Here is a 15,741-nt window from a genome sequence, read left to right on the forward strand (position 1 = left end):
ATGAGGTAAGTCTTCATTTTATTCGTTGTTTATGTATTTTTTTAATCAAAATTTTAAATGTGGTTTTGTAATTTATAAGTTTTGTGATTATTATTATTATTTTTTAATATAGATGCATCAAGAAATTTGAAAAAATGAGGGAGAGAAGAAATATCACTTCCTACACAATCAAACCCTCCACCCATCACAACACAACCACAAAAACTCTACCTATTGTGACACAACCAAAAAACCCTCCACCCGTAGTAACACAACCACAAAACCCTCCATTCAATGTTCCCATTTAACAACCACCACCTCCTATAAACCCTCTACACATAGAATTACATCATTTAACTACTACACAAGAGAACCTCATAAACCACCTCTCACACAATAGTGCTAACACTACCCAAATGGTCAATAGGTTGTGGTCATCTACACTTTCTCAGCACTCAACCCTAGTGAATAAACTTGAACAAATGACCCAAAATACAAATGAGGTGTCTAGGGAGGTTACGAAATGGGGTACATGGAGGGATAGGTGTCATGCATTTTATGCCGATGGGTTATCATATCAACAAGTGGAAGATAAAGACATAAAGAAAGGTACTATATGTTCTCTTTTCATTGATCCTATATCTGACAACTCCCTATTACCACTAGTAAATTTTGACCCATTTTTTGATGAAACTTGGTTGAAGTTGTGACCAAGTGATGCATTGTAAATTTTCTCATCAAAATTTTGACTAAACCTTGAATTGGTCAAAATTTTAACCAAATACTTGGTTCAAATGGACCACGTTTGGTATGACCATTATTGGTGGCCATTGGTTGAAATTTTGACCAATCTTGGTCAAAATACCAACCAATCTTGGTCAAAATTCCAACCAAGATTGGTTGACATTTTGACCAATCTTGGTTGAAATGGACACCATAATGACAAGGATGCAATACTCACAACCAAAGAATTGGTCAAAATTTTGACCAACCTTGGTCGAAATGCTAGCCAAGATGGGTCAAAATTTTGACCAATCTTTGGTTGAAATGGAAACCACAATGACAAGGATGCCATATTGATGACCAAAGCATTGGTTGAAATTTTGACTGACCTTGGTCAAAATTTCAGTCAGTATTGGTCAAAATTTTGACCAATCTGATTTGTTAAAAAAGAGAGTAGATGATGCATGCAAATGGATGGAAATAAATTGGTCCACCTTTATTTAGAATAGTAGGGGCCTCTACCCTACCAGTTTATAGGCAGACACACCACCGCCTGTAGAATGGTAGCCCCCTCACCTATCATAGATCTATCATCTACATGCATGCACCACTGCACCAGAATGACTATCCACCCACATAAAATGTAGGGGGGCAGTAGGAAGGGTTCACCCCTACAATTCTATGATGACCAAGGCTAGACCCCCTATAGAGTTATGGTTGGAACCCTAATGAATCATAGGGCCTAGCTAGGCCCCTACTATTCTAAAGGGCTAGTGGACCCTCTGATTGATGGTTCAAAATGAGTGATGATTGGTTATGTGTTTAAAAATAAATACAACATAGGTCCCAAGATAGAAAAAAATTGAGGTATCAGAGAATAAAAACCTGGCAAATAAAGCGCATGAGAAAACCTCCAAAAATAAAACAGAATAATTGAAAACATACCATTGCTTTCATCTTCAAACTGAATGTCTTGGCATCATATGGATTTTCCTTTATACTAGTAATGAGACTGGGGAGCGATTTGGGGATTGCTAATCCTTCTAGAAGCACTTCATTGTTTTCCTACAAGAGAAGTTGGTATATTTCTCTTCCCATTCTCTGTAAAATGATACATGCTCTACATTTAGATTCCAATAAGTGCAAAAGTCTTGGGATAGAAACAAATTGATCATTCCTCATTATAGTTATGTGAATAGCGTTGGTATTTTAATTTTTATCTTGATTTTCTATATCAATGGAGCTTCTTAGCACATCTTAGGTAGCAAGGGAACTCAATTTTTTTTACCTATTCCAATGAAAAAGAATATTGTCAAAAGCTAGTTAAGTATCAATGAAGCATCTTAGCACATCTTAAGAAATAGTAAGGGAGCACAAATAGTCAAATGACCTATTGACTAAAATATTTAATATCTTGAGTGTTTACATCTTAATATATTATTACTAAACCTAATCAAAAGAAGCCATAATGCACCTAGATCATCCAACTATACATTTTATTAGTGATGTGTTTAAAGACCACACATTATAATTGTTTTTCTGTTGATTTACAAACTGTATTATCAAACAATGTTTAGATTTTTATCACTGCACTTTATCATTCAAGCGATAAACTTAATTGATGTGAACCTCGTAGAAAAGGAGCTTCACTTTTGACAAGACTCTCAGTATTACAAATATCTTTAGAGAATCACCTTTGAATTGATTGGAGACATGTTCTCTCAGTTTAACCCCTCTTAAATTGTGGAAAGAATTTGGCCAATTGTGCAAAGTTTAGATTGTTATAGAGTCTACATGCAACATTTGAAGTTCAATCTTTTAATGTTTGGAAAGCATTAATATCGAATGAATCTATGTTGATTGTAAATGAGACTTTCTCAAAATTTAGATCAAAGTATTTAAAAACTTTAGGTTCATCAAAGGTGACTCCACAACATGGATTTTCTTCTCTGGAACCTATTTTTCACAAAGAAGAATGGAGATGTTCTATAAATTTTTTAGTAGGATTGGGTATCATGGTTGTGTTAGTTCATTGTACTTTATTTTTTACCAAATTTGTATATGTAATTTAATGAAGTATAGTAGTTGTACATAGAATTTGGGAAGAGTTATCTTGTGATAAAGGAGGGGGGGTTTCATTTTTCCTTTGATTATAGTTGTTAGTATTTTATCAGATCCTTTCACACTCCTTCCCAAGGTCTCTAGTTGGGCTTTAGGTAATCTACACCTATGTTTTTAGCATTATTATTACATATACAAGTTTACAAGATCCCATCAATTGCCCTTGGTTTCATGTTTCTACATTTCACATGCATGCAAGACAGGTGGAGAAACTTGTGTTTAGTATAGAGTAGATTTTGATTGTATTCTTTGATGGGGCTAAAGCTTATACGGGTAATGGAGCCAAACTAGTTTTTGGTAGTCCCACTTTGCATGTAGAGGAACAACTACTTTTGCATCTAGCAAAAACTCACTCAAATCTCATGTTGATCTCCCCTTAACTTGACATTTCACCATTTACAACCCACAACTATAACTCATTTATCTTAGTTGCAACAACAAGTTATCAAGGGAGATACATGTTAGTTTGGAGGGATGTCAAAAGTTTGAGCTCTTGGACTTATCTCACAATAATCTAGAGGGGACGATACCTCCTAAATTCATTGTTAGCCTTGGAAACCTACAACTCTACCTCAATATTTTTTGGAATTCTTTGCAAGGGCCATTGCCGTGAGAGATGAGTAAAATTGTAATGTCTCGAGCCATTGATAAATCAAATGAGTTTCTTTTTACCTTAATGAATACTTGTATAACATGAGCATAGGGAGGGAGAGTTACATAGCTACAAAGTATTTGAACTACAACCCTAATGAAAAACAAATGCATTTTTAGTTAGCAATGTTGCGAATATGGATATAAATGTAATATTGAAAGGAAAATCTTTATAAAGAGTGACTAGAATTTTGTAATGTTGTGTGTGTTTCATGATCATGTTTGGTCATTTCTTCTAATTCCAAACATTTCAAATTTTTCCATATTAGGGCACTACCAAACCATCATATTGACAATTTGGAGAAATTCAACACATCAAGTAAACTTACCCACAAGTTATTTTGATTACAATGTCCACTGTCCAATCATGGAAGTAGGATTTTAGACCATATTATACTACATCAATCATGACAAATAAATGTAATTTTGTTGATCAGATAGGAAAAATTATAGAAATCTAATCTTTAAAATCAACAGAAAGTAGATATACAGGGATATTTGGATAATGATTTTTATTTCTTACCAATGCCCAAAAGAAGTAAACTAACTGAAATGCACTCTGTAAAATGAATATTCAATGATTACAATTTGTCAAAAAGTGAAAGATAGTAATACTAAAGTCAATAGCAATGAACCTAGGAACACTGAGACCCTACAGAACAAAGAGAACACTGCATATATCAAGTTACATTATTGTAAAGAAGAGAAAAAAGTAACTTGACTAGTTAGTTATTTACTATTCATACTTGATGGTAACTTTGGCAACTTCAGGACAAGCAATATTAAATAAGTCATCTTTAGATAAATTGATGGTGCAACTACATCTGATAGTGCAATGATCAATGGATAGATTAAAAGATCCAAACCTTTTACTATAGGAAAGAAAGATACAATAGACATATAGTTGCAACTGATTTCACCATATCATGTTATTATGTTTCTCCAAAGACAATTAAAAATAGATACAAGTATAAAATCTATTGGTGTGACAATAAATACACAACACTAGATCTTGTTGGTGTGATTTTTCATAGTATAGGAAAATTCTGATATTTGGGTGAAAAATTAGTTAAGTCTTTGTTTCTTCCAGACTAGGGTTTTATTTTGTGAAATCTTGAAAATTGTTAGATTACCCTAATTATGCCCTGTTCTCTAGGTTGTATCTTCCTTTCAATTTCTCAGGGTTTGGCTCTCAAATTATCCATAAAAGGCCCTAAGTGCATGAAAAACCCTTATACCTTTGTTTTATGTTGCCCTAGTTTTCAAATTTAAAAAAAGAGGGGTTTTTCTTTAAATATCTTGGCGGGATATTTTATCCTAATGTTTTGTTCGCATTAGAATATCTTTTAATCCTTGTGATAAGCCTTTCATGTGCCTTTAATTGTGATATTCTTTTTGAAAGGATGCCAAGTTGAAGTTTTTTCAATCACCGTTGATCTATCAGAGATTAAGGGCTAGCGCATCCTCGCATTATGAAGATGTAGGAATTTAAACAATGCAGGGAAGCGCATTTGTGACACATAGCCCCTAATTTTTTTGAGATCCAGTATGACGCAAAAGGTCTTGTATGTTAGATTGTCAGGAACTTTTGCAGGTTTGTCAGTACTTTTGCACGTGTCCTAATCTTCCCGCGATATCATTGGTGGATTCACCAGCAGAGCTATGAAGTTAATTGCCAAGAAGCGTTCACCATTGATCTATTAGAGATCAAGGGCCAGTGCATCCCCATATTATGAAGATGTAGGTTTTTAAGTAAAGCGAGGAAGTGCATTTGCGACATGTGGCAAAGTGGGGTCGGGTATTTGTAATTCAGTGTGCTACATTATAAACGACTGATGACTTGTACTACCAAATGTGCACTGAAGGATTTTGACTGCTGAATGGAAGTGAAATCTTATCAACCATTGATCTTTCAAAGATCTATGGTTAGCACATCCCCGCATTATGAAGATGTAGGTTTTAAAGTAAAGCGGGGAAGCACATTTGTGATGCATGTTACAGTGGGACCAGACTGTAAAGAATGCATAAGTCACACCATAAGATTTGACAGTTGTGCTTAGTTGGAGCTACTCATCCATGTTGGCCATAAAAGTGTCAGAAATAAATACAATAATCAAAACATGCGGGTTAACAACAGTCATATCATTGGCCCAAGTGGATAGTGTGAGCATGAAATGAAGAATTGTTTTTGATCATTGATCTTTTTCCTGATCAATGAAAGGCGCATCCTCGCATTATAAAGTTGTAGGATTTTAAATAATGTGGGGAAGCACATTTTCAACACGTGGACTAGATGATGTCAAGTACTTGCTTTCTTAGAAGAAGATATGGGATCTGCTGGCGTGGAATGTTGTCAAACAATATGAACTCATATGGGTGGTTTCTTATTGGTTAGTTTAGTTAACCGGCTATTAATAGAAAGTGGATTAGTCTGATCGTTGATCTATCAGAGATCAAGGGCCAGCGCATCCCTGCATTATGAAGATGTAGGAATTTAAATAATGCGAGGAAGTGCATTTGTGACACGTAGCATTATTCTAAAAGCCGTAAAGCTTCTTACTTTTAAATCAAAACCGTCTGATCTAATAAAATTTATGGATGGGATTCAAACTTGGGTGCAAATTATGGGCAATGGTTGTTGAGAGTAAATGTGTTTAGACCTTATGCGTGCGGTTTTAATTTATGAAAAGAGCCCACGATTTCACCATTAATGAACCACCGAAGTGCAGAAAGAACATCAGGGCATTCAAGATTTCAAAGCTAGGGCACGAAAATTCTTGGTTAATACTCTAGTAAAATTACAGAAGACATCATATAGTGCAGAAGTACGAATTCTGGCGGGTAAGTGCTTTGTGACTTTCTAAGTAAATTTGAAGTATCTGCTGTTGTGAATTTCCTAGGGTTCATTCAAAATGCCTCCCCAAAAAGAGTTTACTGGGCAAAAGGATTATTTGAAACATTTTATGCATGATGATTTTCTTGAACAATTTCCCTTATCAGTGCATGAAATAACTAAGGGGAGGGAACTCATTCTGAAACATCCTAGAATAGTTGTAGCAGAAGGCTTTAATGACAAAGCTAATATGATAAGAGATGCCCAAGTTTCCATGGGAGGTCTGGAGTTGTTTAAGAAATGGTTTTCAGAGCGAAAACTAGACACTCCTCAGAGCAATGTTTGGGAATTTGATATTGGAAAATTGATAGTCCCCACTATTTTATTTGATAGTGATTTGTTGATGGACCTAGCAAAGAAGTATGATCCTATCACAAGATGGGTAAAAAATCATTCTGGAGTCAATCTTTTTAGGGTTTTCCCTGAGCTATTCAGTGAGGTTTTCAACCTTAACCCTAACCACACTGTGCATGAAATCCTTGATATGGATGATTTGCAAGCCAGATATGATGCACAATGAATGTACTTAAGAATAGGGCCACTACAGGAGCATACTGCCAAGGTTGGTAATTTTCTTGTGATTATAGCCAGTACCCTATAGCCATTTTTGAGAAGACATTTCAATTTGAAAGCTCAAGCACTATATTTTTCTCTTTGAAAGATCTTTAGGATAGATGAAGGTGATCAAATTTCAGGTTCTGTTGTCCTTATAATTGCTCAAACCCTTCAATTTGGAATGAGCACCATTTTGGATTTTGCCACTTTTCTAGCAAAAGAGATTCACAATGGTTTGGTTGGAATAGCAAGGGGAAAAGTAAACAAACCATTCTGTTGGTATTCAATGAATATGCATGTATGCTTATACAAAGGATATACTTTCTTCTCCAAGGGTATGGAGTTTGAAACAACCAAGGATGGAGAGAGGAATCCAGTGCAATTGTGGAGTGTGGATATGACTTCAGAAGCCATAGATGCTAGTTATGTAAGATTTGATAGGTATTTTGAATCAAAGCTTAGACTACTTTTAAGAGGAGATAGCCCTAGAATCCCACAAGCATTGTTAGAATTGGTCAGACCCAAGGACCATGCTAAAGGGCTACTTGTCAGTCATAACTAGGGGGGATATAATTCCATACAATGTTTTAACAGTGATAAGAGTTTATGGGTTTTTAGGAAAACCTCATGTGTTACCGTTTCATGTGCCTTTGAAGATAGGGATTGCTAAGCTCTTATGGCAAATGGGTACTATAGATGAGAGGGAATTGTTTAAGAAGGGCACTTTCTTTCCAATGGTTACTGTAGTGCATGATTTTGTCTTTGTCAAAAAAGGGTGGAAGCACTTGAATTTTTTTTTGGATAGGTATAACATGGCAGAGTCTCACGCCAGATTCATTGACCCTGAAGGATTCTATGACCTATTAAAATAAAGGGTGAGAGCTTCCCATATGGTACATCAGGTTTACTATCCAGAAGATATAATCAAAAATATCTTCACATTGCAGGAGCAAGAATTGAGGAAAGAGAAATGGATAGTTTTCAGTAAAATTCTTGAATTCATTAATGCTTTTGACCCCCATTATGACCCATTGAAAGCTAAGAAATACTGGGGATCTAAAATATAGGCATTAATGAATAATTTTGCCATAATAATTCAAACCATGAATGAAAAGAAAGCTATGTATGTTGAGACACATCCAGACAAGGTAGCAGAAGTACAAAGAAGAATAAGTAGTAGAAATGTCGTGGCTCCTGACCAATATACATTGCAGAAAAGGTCAGGTTATGTCATGATTCAAAATGTGCAACAGGCACCCCCTCATAAGAAATCGAGGTCAAGAAGTCCATCTGTAGCCAGCTCTCCAAAAAGACAAAAATTAGAGCAAGGGTCTTCTTCTTCTCAAAAGGAACAATACCCCCCAAGCCAGTCCCCAATCTAGATAGATGATGAGGCATATCTAAGGGAACAACTAAGACAAATTGGAGGAGAAGGGGATATAATTGTTACTTCCACAGATTTGGAGATTGGGGAACCACAAGAACCTCCTGCACCTTCCTTGGAGCTTACTATTGCTGACTATAAAGGTAAGGAAATTGATCCTATAGTTGTCCAAGCCTTTGAGAGGTTTGTAAATGATGAAAATTTTGTGAAATCTAGAGCATTTGCACAATTTCTGTGGAGGCTGAATATAGGCAATTTTGAAAATACTTGTAAAAAAATAAAAGCAGAGCAACTAGATAAACCAGACTTTGTTATTGAAGAAGAGGTAAAATCTAAATTTTTGAATGATTTTGCCCAGTTTACACCTGAGGCCGGGAGTCAATTAGTTAAACAATCAGGAGTCCTTATCTTACCTAAATGGGATATAGTGAATACTATGGTTTTTGATTCAGTAAGAAAACAAAAGGATGTTCAGTTACAAACTGAAGAAGAGATATTACAGGCTCATAGAGGATTCAAATTTAGTGATGATCACCAAGACCTTGTAATTTAGTCAATTGAGAAAAGGGATAAAACTAGGATGCAGGAAATCTCTACTACAGAACATACTAGTACATTGACAGTATACAAGGCTAGTGAAGTAAGTAGCAAGCAAATAATGGGAATGGCCTCAAAAGTGCTAAAATTTTGTGGTGTTGTATCTGGCAAGGAAGAAGATAGATTTACCCAACTCAATGCTAGATTTGAAGAAGTTTTAAAAGCATATGAGGAAAGGGGTATATAGATATAGTCACTAGAAAACAAAGTGTCTCAAATGGAGAAGATACTTGGGAAGAGAAAAGTGGGAAAATCCAGTGCACCTAGAATTGCCTACCCTTCACAGTCATTTGTTGGAGCAAACCCTATTGTTGAAATACCAAACACCCCTAAAATGCCTCAATTCTATACTACAGAGGACTTTGAAGAAGAAAAAACCAAATTACATGAGTTACAGGTAGAATTAAATAATCAATATGAAGGAAAATTGAAGCAGGGTGTGATGTATTTAAGGGATAAAATACAATGGTCAACCTTCTTTGATCAGTTGACAAGAATTACAACTCTCATGGATGAGTTGAATAGAGATGAGGTTAAATTAACTCCTCTGGCATAGAAGTGGAGGGAGAGAAAAAATGATATCACATTCATGTGTATATCTGCCATCCAAATGCCATGTCATCAAGTAGAGAAATTTTTTGATTTATTAAATAAGCTAGTAGATTTTGATGATAAAAGGGATTCTTTGCAAAAAAGAATAGCACTTTGTTTTTCCAAGTATATTGCTGGAAAATTCATTTTATTTCCTTGTGCTTTAGAATCTATTGACACAATAAAGGAAAAAGAAAAGTGGGAAAAACTCTTAGATGAAATATTTTATGAAAGGATCAAGAACATCATGAGTGAAACTAGTCACTGGTTTTGGGCAAGGACAAATGAAGAGTTGGTAAAGATACAATTATTTAATAATGTAATTAGAAAAGAGCTTGATGATTTAGAGGAATTGGCAAATTCTCTAGTGATTATACAAAGAGAGGCTCTAAATTTTGATTGGCCAGATGATGCTACTTATAATGAATGGAAAAGTCAGTTCTTAGTACAAATGTCAGCAGATGATGAGGAGGAAGATGCAAAGGTAAAAGTTACCCTCATAGTTAGTAATGAAGACATGGAAAATCCCCAAATCAAAGTAAGTTTGAAGGTAGTTGAAGATGATACATCACTTTTTAACCTTATGGCCACTTACTCCGAGGATGAAGAATAAATGAAGAATTAGATCATATTTTCTTGTCTCAACAATTGAGAAGCATAACAGAAAGGGACCCACCAAGGAATGTTTGATGTAATAGCCTTTCTGTTATTTGCTTTTGTCTTTTATGACAGATGTATGTCAGTATATTTTAGAAGACACCTGTCACCTTCTTTTAGCCTGAAGCTTGTTGCATCTCACACTATTTAAGTGAGATTCCAAGGCTAAAGAATGGTCTGAATTCTAATTTTCTAAGTGATATGCTTAGTCTATCTGTGGTCCAAATTTTTGAAAGAAAAATTCATGATGTATTTTCTCTATCAATTCTCTGAGGATACATGAATATAGAGTGAGCTATGTTTCTTTTTGAAGGTCATTCTGAGTCTATTGTAAATGGTATACAATTTTCAAAGAAAATAAATACAAATTATGAGCTATCCCCATATCATTCTTTTCTAAATCTTGTCTCCTTTTTATTACTGAGTTATCTTGATATTGTATAAGTAAAGGCTTGTGCAATTGAATGCAATCTAGTTAGGTTGTATATCTGTCTATCATTTTTGTTAATTCAATGGATTAAATAAAAGCTTTGGTAAATGTGGTAAGGTTTCTTCAGTAGTGGAAAGGGTTTTGAATGATGAATTATGATAAGAATTGCTGATAGAATTTGTTGTAAGGAAACAAAATAGATTTGAGAATTTTCTATAGACTCTGAACCCTAATGGATTAGGCACTGATCAAATTGATTCAGCTGAAGGAGAAATATATCATAAATGATTATCAAAATGTAGCATCAAATCAAATTTTACTTTTATTTCCTGTAGATCTTCAAAGCTGGCCAACACTTGTCTGCATGGAATGTTTTAGCTTTAGTTAGCCACTATTATTAAGAACATCTATAGATCTATAGAAGAATTCTTGGCCATATCTATTTTATGGGATGTGTTTATCAAGTTAGTAAGAATTATGTATATGTTTTAGGATTTTGACATGAGAATCAGAATGAAACTAAGAATAATCCTCATACAGTTGTTCCAATTTTGAATCATCCCTGGGTATACCCACCCTAGTTTTGTAGAACCAAAAGAGTAGAAAACCACCTTTGGTTTTGTAGAAGTTGGATCCAAATGTTTTACACATGCAATTGTTAACAAGAATTGGCTTACCTTTAGATTGTATGAGTATTATCATCTTGGTATTAAGCATTTTGTTTCTTAGTAGTTTTAGTCCTTTTTAAAACACCAATAGATCTCACACTTCATATTCCAAGGGATCCTAAAGCCCAAACTCCTCCCTCTCAAAGTAGTCACCAAGATCAAATCCACAACACAAGACTTCATTCTTATAGACAAAAAATACTAGATTACTAGTAAGATTGGGAGAAGAAGGGACATAGAAGTAACCATAGATGGGCACAAGAAGAGGCACCTTTTGAGATGAGCCCTAAAAAGTGCAAGGGAATTCTCCATATCAAGGGGCTTTTACCCCCATTTCTTGCACCAGAAACTTCTCTTGGCCACCTTATATGATAACCTTGCAATGGGCAAGTTAAGAAGGGACTAAAAGTTTAATTAGCTATTACAATTTTTGATATATTTGAAAGTATATAACTTCTATTATTACAAGGTCTATCATGATGTTGTTCCTATGTAGAAACTCTCCTTTTTAGGTTTGGTGCATAAATATCATTATACTAAGAAATGCCCAACACTAGATTAGACATGTTGATACAATTAACATTTTAAAGTTTCTTTTCCAACCAAATCAATACATGAGCTCTTTTTGTAAAACACAACAACACCAAATGCCTTCACATGATAGTATAATTTTTGTGGGAAAGATGAAGTTCAAGGCCAAGGTTTTCATATAGAATCTAGATGCATGGAAAGTATAGTACAATAGTGATGGCTATTGAAATTGACCAAAGGAGGTTGGAAAGTCTGCTACAATAATGATTCACTTCTCTTTTATTGCTTTTAGCTTACAACCTTAATACTTATCCCAACTTGTGAGTCATGACTATCATTATTAATGCCTAGAAAATAATATTACACTCCACTATTGAATCAAAAGGTCAACATGCTCCAAGCTTCTTACAAGTAGTGTTGAGATGTTTGTGCTTTGGATGATGGACAATATACAACATCAGTAGGAGTAGAGCATGTGACTTTCTTGGTGATAATTTTTATGGAAGGAGGTTTTTATATATGGAATACTCATCGCAAGGTTTATCTAAATATGGAGTTATGCTACTTAAAAATATTTGATATAATTATGAATCTAGTAATGTATACTATGCAAGGAAGACTAATAGACTATACTATGATCATAACTAATAACTAGGCCTAGGCTTGTTCATGCCCATCATATGATCATGCAATAGGATATCCATATAATCCTTAATTGATCTTAGCTACAACCCAAAAAACACATTTTTTTTCCCCTTACCTTAATCAAGTTCAGAGACCTATAAATGAAGGTCTAATACGTAAATCAAATAAAAAATAGTTCACTATTCATATTGGATGAAAATTGAGTGCCTGCAAGGTTCAAAGATTATAACTTTTTCATTAAAATTGTACAAGTTATGACATGTTATACAATTATACTTCTATACCTCATGGTGGTGACCACTAACAATTTGTTTTCCACCTAAAGATGGATTAGCCTATTTTAGAATGATGGGATGGTATTAATTTTTTCCATCTTTTGGTAAATTACCTATTGCAGACTTTTTCCCTGAATAAAAAGCCACGTTCAATTATTCCTAGATTAATCAGTTCTTTAAAAAGTGTAGACCAAGATAATGTAGACCAAATGTAGAACAAATTTATCAACTCATCATCACCAATTTCATTTGATTCAATACTAAATAATGTAAGTGTAGCTATATAACCAATTTTTCAAAACCAAACTAAATTCATCAGCAAGAGATTCTTTCATTCAACAACATGCAAAAGATGGATGATAGTGTAGCTAAATCCCCAATTTTCAAAATCATCAATACCAAGTTTCATTTGATTCAACATTGTTAGCATCGAGAATCATCCCAAATTATGAAAGAGACCAATTTAACATCTTCACATCTAGAATACATAAATAGATACAATCTTACAGCATGAATGAGAATAAAAATTTGGCATACTTATAAACAAAATGTGTGGTTTAAATTTTTTGTAGGAATAAATATCTTGTATGGTGCTTTTCTTGTGCTCATTGCATGATTTTCATCAAAAATTAGAACTACTTGTAGTTTTAGCAAAGAACCTATAGTTTCACTCAATTTTTTTTTGAACTCTAAATCCTTGAATTCATTATCAGTTACAAGAAGTTCAGATGATGCAACATCTAGCTGCATGATAGCAAGAGATTCTTTAATTTGTGTAATGTATTGAAATAAATTCTCTTTCCTATTTGTCTCCTAAGAAAGTATATTGAGCATTAGAAATATGGCAATCATAAATAAGATTGAGGCTATTATAAACTTGACTAAAAAAACTATCATATAGAGCCATGAGACCACTTTTCCCGACAATAACACATGGTTTTCCATTAATTTCCACCTATGTTTTTGGAGATCTATAGAACTATTCAAATTTGTAGACATCAATTTCAACATAATAGAGTATTATCAAGTCATGGATAACATGGATGCCAAAAAAACCACATTAAATATAAATATGAGCATTATACAAGAAAGAAAAGCATGCTGAACAAGGTCAACCATGCATTTCAATACACGTCTAATCTTATTTAAATAAAAGAACCAAGATTTGGTTCTAAATTCTATGCACTATCTTTTTGAGGTGATTGTAGAGAATTATAAAGGAAAATTACATTCATACAATAAATATTTCATCTCCATAATTATCTATAGATATTAACCTTTCACATGATGAAATGATGGTAAAATCCAAGGCTAATATGGATAACAAAAAATGAAGAGAAAAGGTTTTAGATTGAATATTTCAAGTAGAAATGACCCATATGGGAGGTTGCCTAATAAGTCAAGGTAGTGTCTACTAGGTCAATCATATTAAAAGTGATTGGAACCTTCTGAGTTAAATATCATAGCAACACCATAAGATATACAAGTTTCTACAATAACATGATAAGTGAAATAATGATCAAACCTTATCTGCCAATACCTATTACCAAAGAATACTAATTGTTATAAATTATATTTGTTCTTGAGAACAAGAAGGTACATTTATTTTTCCTTTTTTAGGATGTTTTAGTATACTAGTTATTGATACACAAACATCACAATTGGACATATAGAGAAACTACTATTAAGTGATACATATTAATGACACAATTGAAAATATACCAAAACCAAATCAATAGGTTTGATGTGTTGGCATACCTGTTCTTGTTGTGTAGGTTGTTGTTGGTAATACTGAGTACTTTGAGAATACTGCAAAACAACAAAGAGAGATCCACACATGATTCTTGTCCCTAGATTAGATGCTACTCAATAGAGTAGTGATAAAAAAGAAACCTTCCCCTGCTACTACTACTGTGTTTGCTATGACAGAATATAACCTTATGTTGGTTGTGAATAATATTGTGTATATGACTATTGAGTTTTTTGTCCAAGTTGTTGCTGAAAAAATAATTAATATATGAGAAAAAATCAAGAAAAAATCACCAACACATTACAACATTCAAGAGATAATTATCCGATGCAATATATAGCATATTTTATGCCTAACAAACATTTCTAAAAAAAAGAAGCTATTTGAGACTGAAAACAAACTATATATGTCCATAAAAGTATAAAAAGAGGAACAAAGATACTCCAGAATCCTTGTATGCATGTGATGATAGATCATAGAACATGATTGCTGCAGGAGCAGTTGGAGCACCTAGATAGGCTTGTTTGGGTATGGGGTTTCGTTATTGAATTTTTGGCTTTTAGTGATGGTAGCCACATCACTATATGAATAATAGGACCTATTAGGTCCTTGGGTGAGGATATATAGGTTGTCAAGTTAAATCTTGCTCCTAAGTTGCTATTATGACTCTAAGATGCAAAATAGGGGTTTGGTTGACCAAAATAGGTAGAAAGATTGACCAAGGGTAAATTTTTTTTTGGAATGTCTCAATAAACCTATTCATGCCCTTGACCAATTTTGGTGAGCCCATCTTATTAGAATTGCAAGATTTTGCAAAAAATGCTAAAAAGTTTGAAAAAGTTGCAAAGTTGCAAATTTGCAACTTTTCTAGCTCAATGAGAAAATTTTCTATGGGAATTAGTTAATAGGTTTTTAATGACCAAATAATTTTGGTACATCCATATAAGTCCATTCTTCATCGGTTTCAAGGGTTGGAAGAGTTTTGGCCATACAGTGTACGGATTTGGCATTGAAATGTAATTACAGCCAATTAGAAATAGAGTAACTTCACTATGTAAATGTATTGAGTTGGAGATTTTATTGATTTTAATAGTTAGTTACATTTATATCAATTCTTCCTTAGTGTTCAAGTCGTAAAGTTTGTGTTTTTATTACTATTGTACATTAATTTTTGGTTCTTTACTAGTTTTCTTGTTCATAATAGTCATTTTTGTAAAAATGGATCAAGACTCTCTTTCCCATGGTTGAAAATTCATGAAACTAAGAGGAAAGATAGTTCATTCAATTTATG

This window comes from Cupressus sempervirens, chromosome 2 (assembly GCF_028749045.1).
Source record: "Cupressus sempervirens isolate cs-2001-9-10 chromosome 2, ASM2874904v1, whole genome shotgun sequence".
Taxonomy (NCBI): domain Eukaryota; kingdom Viridiplantae; phylum Streptophyta; class Pinopsida; order Cupressales; family Cupressaceae; genus Cupressus; species Cupressus sempervirens.